The 21,241-nt window shown below is 51.6% G+C and overlaps 1 protein-coding gene and 1 long non-coding RNA gene across 7 annotated transcripts in view; one reads left to right on the top strand and one right to left on the bottom strand.

Moving 5' to 3' along the window:
* The window catches only part of BASP1 (brain abundant membrane attached signal protein 1), a 57,236-nt gene extending 46,321 nt beyond the window's left edge, over window positions 1-10,915 (bottom strand). The window contains exon 1 of one of the 6 annotated variants that reach the window (XM_077896386.1): window positions 10,782-10,915. The gene's annotated coding sequence lies outside the window, so the exon portion shown is untranslated. Of the gene's footprint in view, window positions 1-9,149; window positions 9,319-10,087; window positions 10,221-10,255; window positions 10,368-10,573; window positions 10,742-10,781 lie in introns of those variants that run through there. The other 5 variants (XM_077896383.1, XM_077896382.1, XM_077896388.1 and 2 more) reach the window with 5 other exon arrangements.
* On the top strand, window positions 10,533-12,581 carry LOC144313077 (uncharacterized). The gene is made up of 2 exons (XR_013378808.1): window positions 10,533-11,115; window positions 11,910-12,581. It is a non-coding gene; the product is annotated as an uncharacterized LOC144313077 (long non-coding RNA).
* The last annotated feature ends 8,660 nt before the right edge of the window (window positions 12,582-21,241 follow it).

Below are 21,241 nucleotides of genomic sequence, written 5' to 3' on the forward strand. Positions count from 1 at the left end.
CTAGAGGTCTCGACAAAAGATCACCAGGGCTACTGAGGAAACCTGACCTGTCAACAGGGCGGTATTCACTGAGGCTGGGAGATCCTGAGAAGCCCCAGGAGCCAGGGTCACCAGCAACTGTTGAGATTCTTTCATGAGTCACTTGGAGAAGATTCCAGACCACCTTCTCTAATCATATGAATGTCTGTAGTGAATGCCGATGCGGTCACGTAACCGCACCCTACCTTCCTGATGCGATGCAGGACGAAGGAGGGCAGAAAGTCACCTCTCATCTCCCCACCTCTACATCACTGATTTCTCTAGATTTTCCTTTCTCCCGATCTCGGCTCAAAGATGCCCGAGGCAAATACAGACGCCCCTACTCTGCATCCAAACAGCTGAGAACATCCGTAAAGGCCAGAGGCAAACATCCCTCCAGCCCCTATTGTTTTCAAGACAAGCTCAGAGAAGCTAGGACAGTACTCCACAGGCCCAGGAAGACCTTTCTTCTATATATTAATAGGGACGTTCTGGAGCACCTGGTGGCTCAGTGGTTGAGCATCTGCCTTTGGCCCAGGGCATGACCCCGGGGTCCCAGGATCGGGTCCCACATCGGGCTCCCTGCATGGAGCCTGCTTCTCCCTCTGCCTGGGTCTCTCTGCCTCTCTCTGTGTCTCTCATGAATAAATAAAATTAAAAAAAAAAAAAAAAGGAAATAGGGATGTTCTTACAGTTACTAGATGGCTGCTCTTATTGTCTCTTTTGATACAATGTTTCCCCAACTAGACCCTGTTACTAGGTAACTTGGCGGGTGTATTAGTCTAGTCCCGAGGGTGTGTGTCGACAGGTAAATGAGGTGGCTCCGTGCAAAATCGGTTTGCCAAGCCGTCCAAGAAACTTGTAATTTAGAGAGCTCAACCAGGAAAGGCTGTTCTCTCTTGTCTGTTTCTTCATAAACTTGAAAAAGAAGTTTCCATTTGGATTTATTTTAGGAATATATTTCTGACCTACAAAGCGGTAATAATTAAAAGCATTTATAAAAAACTGTGAAGTCACACGGATTGCAGGTTTCCCTGGAAAGAACGTACGTCCGTCGACGCTTGCTCTCCCCTTACCGGAACGTCTAGATGGATCCTTGTAAATATGACATTAAAACCGTATCTCATCAAAAGTGAACTTACCGCAGTGTCTAGCTCATTTTTAAATATGAAATTAAAACTGAATCTCACCCAAAGTGAACTTACCACCGTTTCTCCAAGTGTGAATGCCCACAAACAACTCACAGTGCTCAAATAAGTTTCAAATACCCGATTATTAAGCTCTCCAGTGTGTTTTAACAACGTAAGGCCTTAAGGGCCGTATTTTAACGGCTACTTCAGGAACCTGCAGCTCTCTTAAATCCTCTAACTCGGCCCCAGTGCTATCCGTGGTAATTCTAAAGAAAAAAGATTCAACCTCGGGCTTTACGCAGCTCTCAAACCACTGAGCCAGAGAACCTCAGCAATCCACGGAAGAGCTTCCCCAGGGTGGAAGCTCTGTCGTGTCCACCCTTCCCCCACGACACCCTGGATCTTCCAAGGGCCTCCCTGAGCATTTCCTAGGGCACAGCGCTGGGCTATGCACTCACTTCACAGCCCCCAAACCAGCCTAAAGCCAACTGGCTTTCTTTTCCAATGTGTCCCCTCACTCCGTAGCACCTGCCCGCCCCCCCGCCCCCAGCCAGCACCACTGTTCATTTGAGGAAGAAAGCAAAGATGTGACCCCAAAATTTAGTCTTATAAGCAAATTTATTTTAATGCGTGCCATAAATGCTTTGGCATGTGAAGGAAGTCACGTCCTATAATGCAAGAGGGGTGAGGTAAGTTGAAGGGGAAAGATGGCATGGAGTAAAGCCATAGCAGGTACCAACCGCAGATAAGGGGCACCAGTGGTCCCCATCAGTGGCAGAAGAGATTCATTCTGCAGAGGAGAGGGGGAGAGGGTGGCAGGGAGAGACATACAGGATCAGGACTGGATTTTCAAAAAATGGTACCAGGGTCAAAGAATGGTAAGAATTTAAGTTACAGACATTGAGTAAGAGTTTGACTCAATTCCACAGAAGGGAGGGGCAGCGGCAGGGAGGCTTTATTGGGAAATAACCTGGTTTTCCACTGGGCCACTAACCAGCTCATGAGACTTTGAGTAAGCCACCAACTTTTCTAAGATCCTTTTGAGTTCCAAATATAATTGTTTAGGTCACAAGCTTTCAAACATTCTGGGAGGATGACACAAGTATTTACAAAAGATTGAGGCTGGAGTTAGGGTGGTATTTGAAAGCAGTCACCGATTTTCTGCAAAGGAATCCTACATGGAGGCAGAATGAAAATGGGTTCACAAAGACAGGACTCAGTTTGCTTCTCGTCGGGCGACCCTAAGTGCATAGCAGGAAGGAGGTCAAGTAGCATCCCTGGTTAGTAACGGGGCGAATTACAGGTAAGGCATCTAGGTGTGTATCTCCCCTTGCGAGGTGTATTGAGGAAAGCAAAGGGGCCAACCAAGGCCATATCCATCTAAGAGTCCTTAATTCGGAGCGGCCACCACCACCATCATCATCACCATCCAAGAAAAGGATGACTTAAGGACACTAGGCCAAGTTCACTATGACAAGAAGCACTTCTAATCTACAGGTCACTTAACGTATGTACTGACTCAATATTTATTCTGCATTGAATCCCTTCTATAGTAAGTAATTTTTCTTGAAGAACTTAGGATCCTCTCTCTCTCTAAATGAATATCAAAGATGCTAATCTATTAGAAGGTCTCCCATTATATTCCATGTCCATTTGACATAAGATAAAATGGCCAAGGCTCATGGAAAACAGTGTCGCACCAGAGAGCAGAACAGGGCCACCGATATGGATGTGAATTCTATGACTTTCTATTAGCTCTACAATCTTATGGTCATTACTGAGCCCTCCATTTTTCACTTACGCCTGGGTAAGATGCATTTTACAATTTGTTTGAGGGGATAAAATTCAATTAGAGCATAGGATATACAAGGAAATATCAACAAATGTCCAATCTCATCCTTGCACTTCTCCAGATTAAGCAACAACAAAAAAATACCCAAACTTTCATAGAGGAAAACATTTAAAAGATACAACATCCCTATCCAAAACGTTTCCTATGGTGAATACCTGACAGATAAAGTAAAATACAATTTCCCTCCTACATCTGTTAGATTCAAAAACCTGTTTAAAAAACCATTAGAAAATGATTTAACTCGGCTGGCTCAGTCGGCTAAGCGCCTGCCTTTGGGTCAGGTCATGACTGGGGTCCTGGGGTGGAGCCCTAGGTGGGGCTCGCTGCCCAGGGGGAGTCTGCTTCTCCCTGTCCCTCCGCCCCTCCCCCAGCTTGGGTGCACGTGTGCACTCTCTCTCTCTCACATAAATAAATAAAACCTTAAAAAAAAAAAAAAGAAAGAAAAGAAAATGATTTAAGCAAAATGGAAATGACTTTACCTTCACCTAAGAGCAAAACTCAGTGTCCAGAAGGTCAAATACAAACCACTTGGGCAGATCCCCGATTTAAATACCTGAAAGGTTCAAACTGATTCCAGGATCCATCAAACCCAAATATCTGAAAGTCCAAAGAACTTCCTTTTTGCTTTTAAGAAGCCAGGGTGACCAAGGTCTCCATGGGGATAATTAATTCCAAGCATTTGGTCAACAGGTGACGACCTCTACATTCCTGAATAATAAAAGTTCAACTCCTGGCATAGGCTGGTGGGGATGTGCGCAAGCAAGCGTATACCACGTGTCCTCGGAATTTCAAATATCAAGAGTGGTTTCTATCAATCTTAGTCCTAATGACTTACTAGTAAGACACTCCTTTCAAATGCAAACGAATGCATCTGGATCCCGGACACCACAGAAGCTGAGTAGGCTCAGGAATCTGAATGAATTATGTCTGTTCCCCAGGTCATACAGTCTTACCCAGATCTCAACATTATCAAAACAGTAAGCCTTTCTCAGAAGGTCTCTGAAGTGGCAAGGACTTTCTTTCTTTTTTTTTTTTTTTAAATATCAGTTCCATATGGAGGCTAGGGTTGTACTAATCAACCCACTCTGGACTTTTGAAACCAGTACAAGTGCCCTGGCAACCTATTCAAGGTACCATGGCTACACCTGGAGGGTCTTCCTAAACCTCGTACTTCTACATTCAACCAACTTCCATCCAAGGCCCCACGGCCCAGGCCTGTTTTGCGAGGACGGCCTCTGAAAGGAGCACGTGAATGGCTACAGACGGAGGGGAAGGCGGGTTCTCTCACCATTTTATGGTGAATGTGCTTTACAAAGACATATAGAATACGTGAGGCAGCGTCCTGGGTGTTTGACGACTGCACTTAATCCTTGCAAAGACTCAGCTATAACCTGCATTTCGTGGATGAGGACTGAGGCACAGAGAGACGCTAAGCAATCTGCCGAGAAAGCCACACAGCAGAGACCGGATTCTTAAGCCAGTGACGGGCCCCAAGTCCAAGTCCACCACACCCCGCCCTCCGTATCATGCTTTTCTAGGCATCATACTCCCTACACAATGTACAAGCGACGGCTGAAATATGTATTTAAAAGTTTAAGCAACAAACCGATGAAACCCAGTTCTTTCTAAAATGAAGAAAAAAACCATCGATTCAAAAACAAAGTTCATAAAATGTTTAAGTGATAAGGAGGAAATATGGTGCGAATGCATTGCCTTCCCCACGAAACGCCCTTTTTCTATATCTTGAAATGTTTCCTTATGCCCCAGGCCCCTGGTGTGCATGCAGATGGTTTCTATTTCGAAGCCTCCAAAGCTTTCAGGAATTTATTCCTAGACTTTGAAACCTGCTCGCTTGCAACCTCCCCTCACCGATGGCCTTGGCTAGTCCAAAAACTCTCTGCTTTCCCTGTTTTTGTTTGAAAAAAAAAAAAAAAATCTACTGCCTTTGGAAAGCCTGATTTTTTAAAGTTATTTAAATCCTCGGGTTGCAGAAGCAGGAAAATGCACGACAGGACTCCTCTGCCTCCACGTCACCCCATTTCTGACGTCCAGAGGGAGGAGAATGCTGTTGGATCAGCGTCGCTAAGGCCCGTGTCTTCTCAAGATCACAATTTACCTACAGGCTGGTAAGAACTGGATTCTACACGCTCATCTTTTGCTCTTGTAAGGTTCAGCGGACACTTAACCTCGGTGTCTGTCTAGAGAAACAGTGGCGGACGGAAGCGCCTGTAACCGAGCCCCTCCTCGGGCTGGCAGCGTCGGGGCTTCAGGACTACCCCTGTATTTTCTCAAAAGAATGTCAATGCCACCTCTGGAGTTACGTAAGCGGCCCTGGGAAGTTCAATGAGGGTGGCTACCCTGGCTTCGTCCAATCCACTTTTGGGCAAATTCCCACAGTGTCCCATTAAATTTCAAATACGCACATGCATGAGGACACTAGTTAGCAATTATGATAGCTGAGCATCCCTGAAAGCGAACTACCCCATTTCTAAGCCTGAAACCCCGAGGCCTTGATTAATCAGCTTGGGCCCCAACTGCAGCTCCAGGCACAGGAGAGAGTGGGGGCGTCAGTCACGCGGACCGTGCGGAGGTGCAACGGCGAGGTCAGGAAGCCTCGGGGAGCCAGTCATTGTGCTTCTGCGCTGTTTAGCCGTATGGGTGGTCCTTAGTATCGTGGGAAAATGAACGATTATTATCTCAATCCTACAACTGAAGTAGTGAAACTCACGGAGGCCTCCAGTAGTCTGCCCACCGGGGTTGAGCCAGAGTCTAGGGATTTTTCAAACCCAGTCACTTTGCACTGTGCCTCGGGGTCCCTCCCCCAGACATACAGAGTATTTTCTCTTCGAAAACAATTCCGGGCTATTCACAACCTCAGAGCCAAGGGTGGTCGAGGAGACCTGATGAATGCTAGATGCTGCACCCATTTCCCTGAGAACCGCAGCTCGTCTACATCTCAGAGTGTCCTCAGTGGCCCCCCCGGCTTCCCGTTCACCAGCTAAAATGATCACGAAGACGCTGACCCCTGGTACAGAAGGGGTCAAACGGGCAGGTCCAAACACATGCAACATAAAGGCCTAAGCAAATCGGGGCATTTCTTTCAACAGAATCAGACACCAAAAGCGATTGCTTCTGACACAGGAGAGTTGACAGGCCTTCTTGGGATGTTTTGCGAAACATGATTTTAACAAGAGATTAGAAAAATAAGGCAGAACAATTTTGTAAGTCCTTTATTTTGTGAGCATCGTTCATTACAGCTTTTAAAGTTCAGGAGTGCCTCAACGTGAGTTTGTAAACCCGTAAATGAACACCTTAATCCGAGACGTTCAGAGCAGCCCATTTGTTTTACACCGCTAGAAATTGGAAAGGAGCTTCTTAGGACCCTAGCTAGACGCCCCCATCTACGTACATATATTTAGAAAGAACAAAATTGATTACTCTCCAAAGACCAACACGAAGCACTATTAAGTAATATTCTACACAACTAATTTAGTTTCGTTATCATCAGTAAGATTTCATTTTTTATTGCATGTGTACATATAAGTATGTGTGTGTATGTGTGTGTATATATGTGTGTGTAAGCATGTGTGTATAGACATGGCACCTTAAAAAATAGTTTTGGATTTTGCAAGTCTTTACAAAACTACTGTGTATAACACCCAGACATCCATTTTACAGTGACTAAAACTCCCCCAAATGTCAATTTTTCATACTCTGCTTATCTTGGCCATGAAGCGAAAATGGTTTCTAAAGTGTTCTTAATGTAAATTTGTTTCAAAAACCACAAAAACTAAAGAGACGGAACGCATCACATCTCACGCTATCATGTGACGTGTTCTGGTAAATTCAGTAAGATTGTAGAGATGCGCCCAAGGATAGGCAGCTGAAGCCCTTAGAGCTCTTCCATTGGACATTCAAATTAGGGTGGTCCAGCAGGAGAGAAGGTTCTCTTCCGCACGCCATAATGAAAGCATGAGCACCAGTTAAGAGACAAAAATGCCACTGTCAATATGCTCATTGTGGGCGCCTTTTGTCGGAAGGCCCATTAGCTCCCTTTCTCCACCTGCCAGGGACTGCCAAAAACCAAGCAGGATAAAAGAGTAAGGGAACTGATGATTTTTGCAAATTCGGTTTAAAATTTATCTTGCTTAAAAACCAAGACTTACTGAATTGGGGGCATATTGGTATATATTTGCTATCAAAGCCCATCTACTCCAACTCATCTCTCCCTCAAAAGACATAACCTCAAAGGAAAAGAAAAAAAAAAAAAAAACCTGCAGAGAGCCCTCTACACCGTAATAAGCGGCTCAATACTAAGGAATAGAGAGGGTACCAGCAGCTACCCTCTCAAGTATAGGCCCGGCCATATTAAACGTGATCAGTATCAATATCCTTTTATTAAAAGGAACAAAAGAGATGACTTCCATTTTCCTGCCACATGTTGTCCTGCCAGGGTGTGCCGAGAATACTTAAACAGAAAATTTGTAATGGGCCATTGCAAAAATACGGCATGTAGCTACTTTCTATCCATAAGTGGCCTTTTGGATGGTACAATAAAGTAGCCCCTAAAGTCAAAAAGAAATCTGAATGGCCATAACCTGGATGATACATCATTTTGAAGAAAATCAGCCATCAAAGGTACGGGTATCATGGCTTCTGTTAGACATTGCCAAAAAAAGAAAAGAGAAAAAAAAAAAAAAAGTGGGGGGGAAGCATCATGAATTCAGTCAAGCATCTTTACCCCAGCAGCCCCGGTTGCCTTCTTCCTCCTCCCCTATCCGTGATTCCCTTCTCCATGGGGCTGGCCTTTTGGGATCCCTAGTGAAACAATGAGGCAGGAATCCAGAGAAGAACAGACTGGGTTCGGATTCTGACAAGGTGACCACTTCCCCCTGCTCCGCTCTGTAGGCCATCTTGTTCCCACAAACGCCAGAAATGTCTTAATTTCTTCCAAGTAGTGACACTAGGGGCGGATAGCCACTGTCAGTTTGGGGACCGGCGTCCCTTAATCAAAGGACCAGCAGCAAAAAAAAAAAAAAAAAAATCTGTCAAATGGTTAAGTGATGCAAATCGAGGGGGCCTCCATCACTGCGGTGCAATGGGCTATGGGGGTGGGGGGAGAACAATGGGCAGCTAGGAAGGAAAATTAGTGTTCGGTCACGAATATAATCCACAGTTTGCTCTCAGCACCAAGGATAATCTTATTTTTCATCACTAGGAACGCCAAGGGCGAGAGGCAACCTGGAAGAAGAAGAAGCGACGCGCGCGCGGAGCCCCCGTCCTCTGCGGCCAAGGGTTTCACGCAACATTCGGGGCAAACGCCTTTGTTCCCCGGCGCGCGGAGGGGGTGGGTGGGTGGGTGATGGGGCGCTCGGCTGGGGCTGCCGGGGGCCTCCACACCCAGCTCTCCGGCGCATGCGCCAGGCCGAGACAAAGGAATAGGTAATTACGGCCCCGGTTCATTCATTCGGCCCGCAGCGCCCGGCCCCCGAGCCCCGGGGCGACCCCGCGAGGCCCCCGCCCCCCCCCCCGCGCCGCCGGCCCCGCGGGAGCCCGACGGGGTCCGCCCCAGGCTGGGCGCCAGGCTGCACCCGTGGGCGCCGCGCCCTCCTCCGCGGGGCGGTCGCGCGGGCGGCGCGGGTTCGAGGCCCGCCCGGGGCGGCGGCGTCTCCGGGGAGGCGGGCGCTCGGCGAGTCTTCCCCGAGGGCCGCGGGGCGCACCCACCCGGGGCCCGCAGTCCCCCCGCCTGTCGGCCGCACCCGCCGCGCCCCCCGCGGCCTCCCCGGGGCGCCCACGGGAGCCCCCAGCAAGCCCGCCCCTGGCCCGGGGGCCGCGCCCCGCTCTCCGCCCCGCTCTCCGCCCCGCGCCCCGCGCGCCCCGTGCGCCCCGCGCCCCCTCCCCGGCCGGTGACATCCGCTCCCGCGGCCCCGCGGCGCTCCGGCAGGTCCCCGCCGCGCGCCCCCCGGCCCCGGGCCCCGCGCCCCGCGCCCCCCACCCCTGCGCCAGGCTGCGCCCCGCGCCCCGCGCCCCGCGCCCCTGCCCCGCGCCCGACGGGAGCCCCGCGGAGGCCGCCGTCCGGAGAACAAAGGCCGGGGGCGCGGGGGGCAGCGGGCAGGGGCGCGGGGCCCGGCGGCGGGGCGCCCTCTTACCGGCTCGGGTGCTGTGCCCCCGGGGAGCGCGGTGCCGCGAGCGGCGCGGGTGCGGGCGTGGCCGGCGGGTGCCTGGCCGCGGGCGGAGGCTGAGTCCCGGCTCGACGGCCGAGCCCGCAGCGAGGAGCGAGTGGGAGCTGCCGCCGCCGCCGCCGCCGCCGCCGCTACTGCCGCCGCCGCCGCTCCTGCCGCCGCAGCCCCTGCGCCGCTCGCGCCCGCGCTCCCCCTCCCCTTCCTGCCCAGCGCCCTCCCCCGGCGCCCGCCCGCCGCCCGCCTCCCGCCCGCCTCCCGCCGCCCGCGAACCCCGCCCCTCCGCGCCGCCCCGGGCCCCGCCCGCCTCCCCTGCGCCCGGCCCCGCCGCCCCGGCCCCCGGCCCCCGGCCCCCGGCCCCCGGCTTGCGCGCGCCCCCCTCCGCGCCCCTCCCCCGCCGAGCCGAGCCCCGCGTCCGTGGGCAGCCCTCGCCCTCGCCCTCGCCCTCGCCCTCGCCCTCGCCCTCGCCCTCGCCCGCCCTCTCTCCGTCTCCCCTGGACTGGCCGCAGAGGCCCGCCCCGGGGTGCCCACGGCGCCCCCTGCACCTGCTGCCCGTCCCGCGCCCCGCACCCTCGCGCGCCGCGCCCGCCGGAGCCCCGGACACCTGGACACCCGGACACCTGGACGCCTGGACACCTGGACACCCGGACACCTGGACGCCTAGACACCTGGACACCCGGACACCCGGACACCTGGACACCTGGACACCTGGACGCCTGGACACCCGGACACCCGGACACCCGGACACCCGGACACCCGGACGCCTGGACACCCGGACACCTGGACACCCGGACACCCGGACACCCGGACACCCGGACACCGGGACACCCGGACACCTGGACACCCGGACACCCGGACACCGGGACACCCGGACACCTGGACACCCGGACACCTGGACACCCGGATACCTGGACACCGGGACAGCTGGACAGCTGGACACCCAGACGCCTGGACGCCTGGACACCGGGACAGCTGGACAGCTGGACACCCAGACGCCTGGACGCCTGGACACCGGGACACCCGGACACCTGGACGCCTGGACACCGGGACGCCTGGACAGCTGGACAGCTAGACACCTGGACGCCTGGACACCCGGACACCCGGAGGCCTGGACGCGCGGGAGGCCGAGACGACCCGGCACCGCGCGGCCGCAGGGGGCCGCCGACCCAGGGCGAGTCCGCGAGCGCGGCCCGGGGCGAGGGCGGCGGCCCAGGTCCGCCCGCGTGGGGAGGGCGCCGCGCCGCGCCCCGCGAGGATGCTGTGGGCGGAGGGCAGGCGGCGGCCGAGCAGAGGCAGCGGCGGGTCCTGCGCGGTGGCGAGCGGCGGGGCCGGGGGCCAGGGGGTCCGGGGGGCGGGGGGCGGGGACGGGGACGGGGACGGGGACGTCCACCCACCTGGCTCACCTGCCGGCGGGGAGCGGATGCGGGAGACGGCGCGGCGACGCTCACCCCGGCTGCTCGTCCTCAGACAAAAGCCCGCGTCACCTGCCCGCGGCCGCCGGGACCTCGGGGCCCCTCTTTGCGGCCCGCTGGCGCCCTCTGGCTGCGCCCGGTCGGCCTGGGCGTACCCGCGGCCCCGGGAAGCCGGCGGCGCCCTCCTCACCTGGGCGGGGCGGCGCGTCCTCCGTCCTCGCAGGCCCGGGACGGGGACGAAGGCCTCCGTCCTCCGTCCTTAGGGGAGGATGCCACAGGCAGGTGCGTCCGCAGGCAACTGGGGGAGGTAAGTGCCTTTTCAACCAACAGGGGAAGAAAACAAGAAAACGTATCGGAACTTTACATGTCAATCAAGCAGGGCGCCAGGGTCCACCCAGGACTGTGCCTGCCAGGTGTGCGGGGGACCCCGAGGCTACCCGCGCAGGGCCAGGTGACCGCAACAGACTGATCGCCTGCACGCCGGGAATGTTCGCCTTGTAACCAAAGGGCCTAGGAAAAAAATGGTGATTTTTTTGTTTGTTTGTTTCTGGCTATTTTTTTTCCCTTTTCCCCCTTTCTTTTCTTTTCTTTGCCCTTTAAGTGAAATAGCAAAGAAGTAAGTGCAGTACGAGGACTGGGAAGAGGATTACAACCGGGGGTGTCTCCCAAGCATTTCATGTCTCTGACCGGTTATGCTCAGTGATGTCATATGTCCCATATTCATGCCTCCTTCGGGACCACCGTCCCCGAGGCTGTATGCTGAGTTTCTCAGCCTCCTGTCTGGGGCGGGTAATTTTTTATTTTGGATGGGGGAGCGGCTAAGGGGTAGTGTCAGGGCTCCTGTGGATGTGGAGCATCACAGCCGACCTCTACCCACTAGTTGTCAGTAGTGAGTATGCACCTGCGCGCGCGCACACACACACGCACGGCACCATCACCACCCCCAGCAACACGACACCAGTTGTGACAACCCACAGTGCCTCCAGGCCTTGCCAAACGACCCCCAGGAGACAAAAATCACTCCAGGTTGAGAACTGCTGGACCAAAATAAAATTTTCAATCGTCTTGGGCAAGCCTCTGAGTGTTTACTTTATCAGATCAGATGATCATTTGCAATTGCATTAAAGCCCAAGACATCCACTGAATGTATCTCTTAGGGCCCCTGAGTAGTTGTTTCTTTAATATTCGGTTTTAGCTCTGCGATCTTTCAGACGTGTAAGTCATCTGAAAATTAGTGAGCGTCCGTTCCTATTGTGTTTTCATGAGAAGCCTCCGAATATTACCTTCTATTTTCCCTTTGTCCGATTTTTCCACCAAGAGACGACATAGGAAGGAATGTCTGTTCGCCTCCAGTGCTCCTGGCGCCGTTCGTGGAGGGCGAAAACCAGCCTTGCGAAGGTGTGACTGGAAAGCAGATCACAGGTTACCATAGAAATAGAGGTACAGGCTCACACCAAGGCGATGGCGTGTCTCCTCAGTGTGGTCTCCCATCAGATTTCGCTGTCCCCTCAAGGACTTTTTTTTTAAGGAATTTTCTTTAATGAAATCATGATGTAATGGGCTGATAGAGCCATTAATCTCAGAATTTGTCGACATGCATCAAATGGTGACCAAAATGTCACATCTCAATCCGTTATTACATAAAATCCAATATGGTGACGTGTGTAGTCTGAGTTTTACTCGTTCATCCAACATCTTACATTTTTAATGTGCGTGCTCTTGAAAAAATTTTAAAAACAACTCACTCAGGGGCTTCAGGAATAAGCATCTGAAGCTCTGGAATTGAGAAAATTGTTAACATTAACTACTGTGGATGCCACTGGCTGCTTAGATTATGAACTAATGGACTTGGACGCATATGGTTAAGTGCAATCTGTGACAAATTTCATTACCTGTCGACATTACACACACGAAAATAAAAACTGCCTCACTCTCCAAATGGAATGAATATATTCTTAATAAACAAAGCTGCACTTCCTGGGTTGTAAAATGAATTCTATTGTCATTTTCAATCGCCTGCATAATTTGCTTCAGTGGAGCATAACGTGCACCACGAAAATACTCATCAGAAAGATAAATTATGCAGTGACTACTGATCTTTCCTAAAAGATTTGCCAAAGAATTGCCTGCAAGATAATGGGCACATTGTCACCCAAATTACTAGTCAGTTTCCAAGAACTCCGGTGTCCGGCCTTCCAGAATGTTAGCGAGCGTGTCAAGTGAGGCGTGTCCAACAGATTAGTGTGGAGACCTCATTGCACCCCCAAACCTCGCCCACCGCTCCCGTATCAGCCAGCCAGACCCGGCGTCTGCCTCGCCTCCCCTTCCTTCTCTCCTAAATTGTGGAAAAAGGGAGTGAGATCCCACATCAAAGGTGCAGACCGACGTGAGTGAGACAGAGGCGCGGTGACCTAGCGCGGCCCGCGTGACCCCGGCCGCCGTGGCCGGGCCTCTTCTGGCCAGCTCCTGTTCAAGGCCACCAAGGCCACCGTGACACCCACACAGAGAATCCGGGAAACGCGGCTCTAGCCGGAAGCACCGGCTGGGTGAGCGGGTTGCTGTAGACGTGCGCAAGGCCTGACCTGCAAACTGCGAGTTATAAAGGCCGGTGTGCTGTTACGTCTGAACGTGTGCAGCTTTTCTCCCCTGAAATGCATGTGTGACTTTCAATCAAAGGAGAATACGGACATCTGTAAATGTATTTCATGCCCCCCCCCCCCATCCCAACCTCACCGTTCACACGGCCCCGTGAAGGAACTGCCTTTGCAGGTGCCCTTCGGCTTCCAGGGAACGTTTGGCCCTACCCAGAGGCCTTCGGGGAGACGGTATGATGGGAAGGGGCCACTGGCACCTAACGGGTAAAACCGGCGCTGCCCAGTACCCTCCAGTACCCCCAGAGCGGCCCCGCAGCCAGCAATTATCCGGGCTAAAACACCCGTAATGACAAGGTTGGGAAACCTTGGTTTAAGAGAGCATGAAGTTGGAAAAGACTCGATGTGTCTTAAGAGCACATCCTGCAGGGAAGCTGCCTCTGGCTGTGGGTCGGGGTGTCTCGCAGGCAGTGGCTGTGGGAGGTGTGAATGGGGCACATCTTCCCCGAAGCGGGCCCTCCGGGCCCCCCGAGCCCACCGCCGCCCACCTTGCAGCACCTTCACACAATCTGAGCGGTCCCTCCAGAGCAGGGCCAGCTTCCTTCCCACCAGGGGTTTTGAATTCCAGTCTGGGTCGCTGCATGCCGAGCAAGGGGCAGAGCCGGGCCTCCAGGCCTCCCCGCTCCAGCCTCCCCTTTCCGTCCAGTAAAACCTTAGCCGGGAGCCCCGAGCAAACGCGTGCTTACTACCAGGCATCGGACTCGAATCGGAAGGAGCAGGCCGGCCTTGGCACTACGCCGGAACAGTGTTGTCCAAGAGAAGAGGCAGGTGGAGAAAACCACCTCCTCCGTCACCCGAAGAGCTCCCATCCCAGCTCCCTGTCCCTTTGCACACTGCAGTGTCTCCCCTACCCCCATCGCGTCAGTCCCCAGATACTTTTCTTCTATTAAGAAAATACATCAAACCAATGATAAAAGAGGTTTGCCTCCCTCCCGTACAAAGGCTTTTTCTAGGTGGTGCCTGCCTGTTTCTCCAGAGCCGGGGCGTACTACAGCACAGGCCTTAATCCTTTGGCTGCCCTTCCCCCATAATCGCCTGTTAAAACCTTCAAAGAACAGGTTACCTTTAAATGGCATAAAGAATGTTGTAGAACAATTTATTCACATGGCTCTGCTTTTGGATAAATGAGACGGAAGAGGTTCTAGTGTTAAATAGCAAGAGCCTGAGGTCTCGCCATGCCTTGTTCCTACCTGCCCCTGCTCTCAGATCAGCCCCTACTGGTAATTAAAGTATTTTTACTTCAACTCCAATGCAAGGAATGGTGCCCGAAATAAATTGCTAAGTGCAAAAAGCAAGTTGCCAAACAGAACGCAGAGGACGTACATTTCTGGGTATAAATTAATTAAAGGGTGCCGCTTGGCCTGCTTCTCCCGGGCAAATACTGTGCAAATGCCAGTATCTACCCAACTCTACTCTCTGGAGAGACTCCCGAAGACCCCCAAATAGGTGCCATGACCCTCTTGTGTCTCAAGCCCAGGAATCGGCTGCTCAGACAAGGTCAACTCAATGTCAGAAGGAAGGATTTCCAGGCCAGGGTACTTGACGCAAAGCATCATGGTCCCCCCTCAAAGCGTCAGTGTCACAAAAGGAGTTGGGACAAAAAAGAAAAACGGTCTCGTTGGAATTACAATATTCATTTGGTCAAAATCAAACGCAAGGAAAGATGTCAGAAACCTATTTCTTAAATACTAAAGCAGGTTGCTGACCCGTACGTGTGGGATTGTGGCTTTGTGCCGTACGTAGATACCCGGGAAAATTCTGTGGGGTTTTGGCCCAAACTGTTACCAGTGGCTCCCTTTTCAGAGGTGAGCGGAGGGTGGCTCAGCTGTCTAACATCATGTTAGAAAGTCCTGTGTGGGGGGATCCCTGGGTGGCGCAGCGGTTTGGCGCCTGCCTTTGGCCCAGGGCGCGATCCTGGAGACCCGGGATCGAATCCCACATCGGGCTCCCGGTGCATGGAGCCTGCTTCTCCCTCTGCCTGTGTCTCTGCCTCTCTCTCTCTCACTGTGTGCCTATCATAAATAAAAAAAAAAAAAAAAATTAAAAAAAAAAAAAAAGTCCTGTGTGGAACGAGTATTTCTGCGGTGACCATTCATTATTTTGGGACTCAGAATATATAATTTTGCACGTTGCTCAGGAGACCCGTTCTGGGCCTAGAAATCACCACTTGGAGATTGCCTTCTCATCAGCTTTCCTGCTCTATGGTTGTTTTTGTTTTGTTTTGTTTTTGTTTTCTAAACACCATACTTCTGCTTCTTCACCTTTAAATTAGTGGTTTGATTGAGACGAGGAACGTGGCTATAGCCGGGAACTCCCCTTTGGGCTGCTGGGCCAGGTCTCGGGGGCCCCCACCCCATCTACCTCTAATGCAAAAAACACCCTCCCTAGCTTTTGAGGTGATTGCAGGAGCAAGATGTTAGCCTAGGGCTGGGTCCTCCTGTGCCACCCACATGTGGACTTACTCTGGGCGCCCGTGGCCCCATCGTAATCACGCCCGAAACTCGGGTTTCTGTATGTTTTCTTCGGAATGTCTTCCTCCGGGTATCTGAACGGCCTCCTGTCGCTCGGCGTTGCTGCCGAGTCAGAATCACTCAGGCTTTCTGTCTTCTACTGGAGGCCAATTATCTTCCTTTCGGCATTTTACTCCCGATAATGCTGCTGTGACAACTTTCAACACACAGTTCTCATCTCTTGAAATGTTTTCTTGGTTTAAGTTTCTAGAAAGTGGGATCCATCCATCACTGCTGTGTCGATTTTTATGGTTTTGTCCTCCTGTAAGATTTTGTTTTAAATATTTTATTTATTTATTAATGAGAGACACAGAGAGAGAGAGAGAGAGAGAGAGGCACAGGCAGAGGGAGAAGCAGGCTCCCTGCAGGGAGCCGGATGTGGGACTCGATCCCGGGACCCCGGGGTCACACCCTGGGCCGAAGGCAGGTGCTCAACCGCTGAGCCCCCCAGGCGTCCCCCTCTCGTAAGATTAAACAAAATCAGGGCAACCAAAAGAAACTCAGAATTCATTTCCCCAGGGATTCAACCCCAATCTATTTTACAGCTCTTCATAGGTGCAAAAAATGTTGTTTAAGTCGCATGTATTTAATTAGGGACAGGAGGAGACTTTTTTTTCTTTCCCCCAACGTTGATTCACTGCATGGGTTTCGTCTGATGTAAGTCTGTCTCTCATGCAAGGGTTAATATCAAAACTGTTGATAAAAGTCTTTTATTTATCCCTTTAGACACTTTTTAACGGGAAAGGTGATGGCCTTCTTACCGACCAGTTGCCTTGACATCTGCTGACCCGGCTGGAATCGGACAAGGACAAGCAGCGTCCCAGTGGCCGTGCAGACAAGCTGGATCTTTAGACACGAACGGTTTCAAGTCCTAAGTGCCTCTGCTTCCGGCTTTGTGAGTTTGACCACAGATCTTCATCTCACTTAGTCTCAGTCTTTTCATCTGGAAAATGGAAATGTTTACAACTTCACTGGGTGGTTTGGAGGATTATACAAGAAAATGTATCTAAATCCCTCAGCCAGTTCATAAGACACACTCAGAAAAATGTGTCCTGAAGAAGCTGATTTTAGGGGCGCCCGGGGGGGGGGGGCGGCTCAGGGGTGGAGCATCTACCTTCAGCCCAGGGCATGAAGGGGGTGGGCCTGCAGGGCTCCCCCCGGGGGGTGGGGGGGACATGCTGCGGAACCCAGGGAGGGCAGACAAGCAGAGAGCACAGCCTTTCCCCAAGGCCTGAGAAAATAGGATTGGCCTCAGCCCCCGTAACTACCCATCTAAAAATTTTAAAACACGACCCCCTGCCTAAATCTCAATTTTATACTGTATGTCTTATTCACTGACCATCTCAAAGGTACGGATACTTTTTAAAGAGAAACTAAAGACCAGATTCAAACACCAAGTCCCCGCCTCCGGGCAGGTACAGTAGGACGGAGAAGCTTACCATCCAGGGCACGAGGTCGCACACTTCTTTTCTGAAAGGGCCGAACAGTGACTCTTTCAGGTTCTGCAGCCCACGGGACTCCTGTGGCTCCTGCCAAAGCCCGCCCTGGGGGCAGGAAAGCAGCCACAGACAATGCAAAAACAGGTAGGCAAGGCTGCGTGCCAATAAAGCTTTATTTACAAAACCCGTTTGGACACAGGGGGTGCAGGTTGCCCATCCCTGCAAAATTCACCCGTAGACTAGAATAAAGTAAGTTTCATGCTTCCTCTCACAAATTCAGAATTCTCATTTTACGTGCCTTAAAAAAATTATTCTGGAGCAACAAATAAATGCAAGCAACAAAAAGGAGCTCTGCAATTTTTTTTTTTAACGTGCTACATACAGAGTGTCGTGTGAATATTTTCTATTCTCAAATCATTTTCTTTTCACTATGCTAAACTCTACATTCTTCAAAGTCTCCAAATCCATTCAGATGTTTCTTTCGTCAACTCCAAACGTTTACGACTGACACACGAGGTGATGAAAATTTGCATTTAATCCTGATTTCCATTAAGAGGGGCTTATACTCACTTCTGAGGCTTATTGTATTTTAATCTCATTAACTTCACATTTATTGTCCCAGTAATTGAAATATAGCTTGACATATTTGCCAGTCTAGTCTGGAATTACCCCCTTGTCGGGAAGCAAAATGGGGGGAAAAAAAGCAGAAGAGAAGATAACACGTTTAAATGCAAACAATATATTAAGCATAATAAATGTCAGGCTTCCTGCAGGACATTTTCCTGAAAGGAATGTTTTTAAATATTATACAATAAAAAACTTTTGCTTCGTGATATGGGATAGCAGACGGACTCCAGCTAAATAAAATAGGTGCAGACCCAGCTCCATTTATCTTAGATTCACCCCTAGAGATTGCAGTTTGCAATCTGAGTCGGAATTTAATTCTTACTCTGTAATTAAATGTTGAGAACTGTTCAAAGGTCCTAGTCTGGTTTAAATCGAAAATGCAACAACATGCTGAGATGCTGTCTTTTTAAAAATTCATTTATTTCTTATTATTAGAGAAGGAGAGAGGGGGGAGGAGCCGAGGGAGAGAGAGAACCTCAAGCAGAAAGAACCTGCTTCTGGCACAGAGACTGACTCGGGGCTCCTTCCCATGACCCCAAGACCATGACCTGAGCTGAAATCAAGAGTTGGATGCTCCACTCACTGAGCCACCCAGACGCCCCTGAGGTCCTGTCTTTTTAAATCACTGTTCACACTTAAAAGTGGAAGGAACCGAGTTGCCCAAGAACGTACAGCCAATGCCAAGCCCCGCAGCCCCCCGGGGGGATGTCACTAATAAATCTATATCAACTAATCATAGATTTGGGGCAGCTCTGGTGGCTCAGTGGTTTAGTGCCACCTTCAGCCCAGGGTGTGATCCTGGAGACCCGGGATCGAGTCCCACATGGGGCTCCCTGCGTGGAGCCTGCTTCTCCTCTGCCTGTGTCTCTGCCTCTCTCTCTGTGTGTGTATCTCATGGATAAATAAATAAAATCTTTAAAAAAAATCATAGATTTTTTTCCCATGGCCAAAACATCACAGATAGTGCCATACGCAGATCCCACTGCCCATTAGACCTCACCCCAAGGTTGACCCGTAACTGTCGCTTCCGAGAGAGTTCGGTCCCCATTGTACAAATTGGAAAGCCCTGGGGTGAAAGAACCTTTCCGCATGCTAAGCAGCCTTCTCTTCATCACAATCCCGTTCTGCTTCCATTTCGGGGGCCCCAGGTTCCCCGGACACCAGGGCAGGCTCGGCGTGCCTGCTCCCACCGCACGAATGCATAGGCCGAATTAAGCACATTCATCAAGCACCTGCTAAAGAAACCATCCCAGGGACAGCCCCGGTGGCACAGGCGCCTCCTCAGCCCAGGGTGTGATCCTGGAGACCCGGGATCAAGTCCCGCATCAGGCTCCCTGCGTGGAGCCTGCTTCTCCCTCTGCCTGGGTCTCTGCCTTTCTCTCTCTCTCTCTCTCTCTGTGTGTCTATCATTAATAAATAAATAAAATTTAAAAAAAATAAATAAACCATCCCAAGTGCTGGGAACTCAGCCACCAGCAAGGCAGATGTGGTTCTCATGGCACAAGAGGTAAAAACAACGTTTAAGACACTCTGTCGTGGGGATCCCTGGGTGGCTCAGCGGTTTAGCGCCTGCCTTTGGCCCAGGGCGCGATCCTGGAGTCCCGGGATCGAGTCCTGCGTCGGGCTCCCTGCATGGAGCCTGCTTCTCCCTCTGCCTGGGTCTCTGCCCCTCTCTCTCTATGTTTATCATAAATAAATAAAAATTAAAAAATAAAAATAAATTAAGACACTTTGTCGTGATGGGAAGCAGAGGGACAGCGCTTCAGCTGGAGATAAAGTGGGACGAAGGGCAGACTGGTTCCACTGGAAGCCACTGAGCGCGCGTAGGTGCAAGGGCACAGCAGGGGGAGGAGGCAGCCCTTGGGAAGGTGAGAAAGGAGGTCATGGGACACACGACGTCCCTGAGTCCTCAAGAAGACGAGAGCTGTTTGCACCCAGGGAATAGAAAAGGCAAGGGCTGCCCTCGTAGCGGCGGGGCTGGATGGCTCACAGGCGACAGAGGGGACACGGGCCCAGTGCGGCGGGGTGCGAGGTTGACAAGCGTGCAAATGCCAGCTCATGCACACGAGGCCTCCGGCTGCCCCCGTAAGCTCCAGGGCCGGGCTCCTGCCCATCGCACTGGGGATGCCAGGTCCCCCGCAGCGGTGTCTGCTCCCCCCGCTTAGGGGCTCAAAAATATTTGCCTAAGGGGAACACCGCACAGCGACCCGGGCCAAGTCTGATTTTCTAAATAACCACCGGGTGGCAGGCTCGTGCAAGGAAACACAGTGTCACCTACTGGGCAAATTCTTAGCGCTAAATAAATGCTAAAGCCAGAGAGGTGGTGACTTTTTTTTTTATAAATTTATTTTTTATTGGTGTTCAATTTGCCAACATATAGAATAACACCCAGTGCTCATCCCGTCAAGTGCCCCCCTCAGTGCCCGTCACCCAGTCACCCCGACCCCCGCCCACCTCCCCTTCCACCACCCCTAGTTTGTTTCCCAGGGTTAGGGTGGTGACTTTTTAATGAGCATTCTGATAAACTAGAAACCAACCATGGCACTGGGGTGCGTGTGTACTCACTTTACATGTGACAGACAAGACCTGATGCAACCCCGAGAAAGGAAATAAAACGCAAAGACTGGCTAAGCCCCCCAGGAGTTTTCAGATACGCTTCTGGTGATGTGAGATTATTTCCTCTTAAAATTATTTCCCCAAAGTGAAATAGGATCCTCTCTGAGACCCCCTAAGCTGTCTAAAATCTAAATCTTAGAAGCTGAGTTTTATTCATACAAATGACATTAGGTCGGCCCACGTAAAGTAACCTCTCGGTGTTATTCCTCACAGTAATATCTTACCGTTTTATTTTTCTTTCCCAACTGTACCCTGGAATAATATCACACAAGTGAAAATTAATTATTTTTCTTTAACGAAAGTGGGATGGGGCACCTGGGTGGCTCAGTAGGTGAAGCATCTGCCTTCAGCTCAGGTTGTGATCCTGGGGTCCTGGGATGGAGCCGGAAATCTGCTCCTCCCTCACCCTCTGCACTGCCCCCACCACCACTTGTGCTCTCTCTTGCTCTCTCTCTCTCTCTCTCTCATATAAATAAAATGTTTTTAAAAAGAAAAGTGGGACACAAGGGGGTTTGATTCTGACATTTCTGCATAATCAGGGCCTTGATACTGTGTTTTTGGTTGGGTTTGCTGGCTTTGTTTTGTCTATGGTAGACGGTATTATTCAAAATATTTGCTGCCCTCCCTGGTGAAGGAATGTACTTCCCCACCCACACGTATCAGACTCGCTGCAACACGTGAGGTGTCTCTCCATGACCCTGAATACAATCATCCTGACCCATTATGGCCAAGAGGGACCATGTGACTTACTTTGGCCACATTGAATTGAAGGGAGAAATGACATGTGTCACTTCTGACCAAAAGTTT

This window comes from Canis aureus, chromosome 4 (assembly GCF_053574225.1).
Source record: "Canis aureus isolate CA01 chromosome 4, VMU_Caureus_v.1.0, whole genome shotgun sequence".
NCBI lineage: Eukaryota > Metazoa > Chordata > Mammalia > Carnivora > Canidae > Canis > Canis aureus.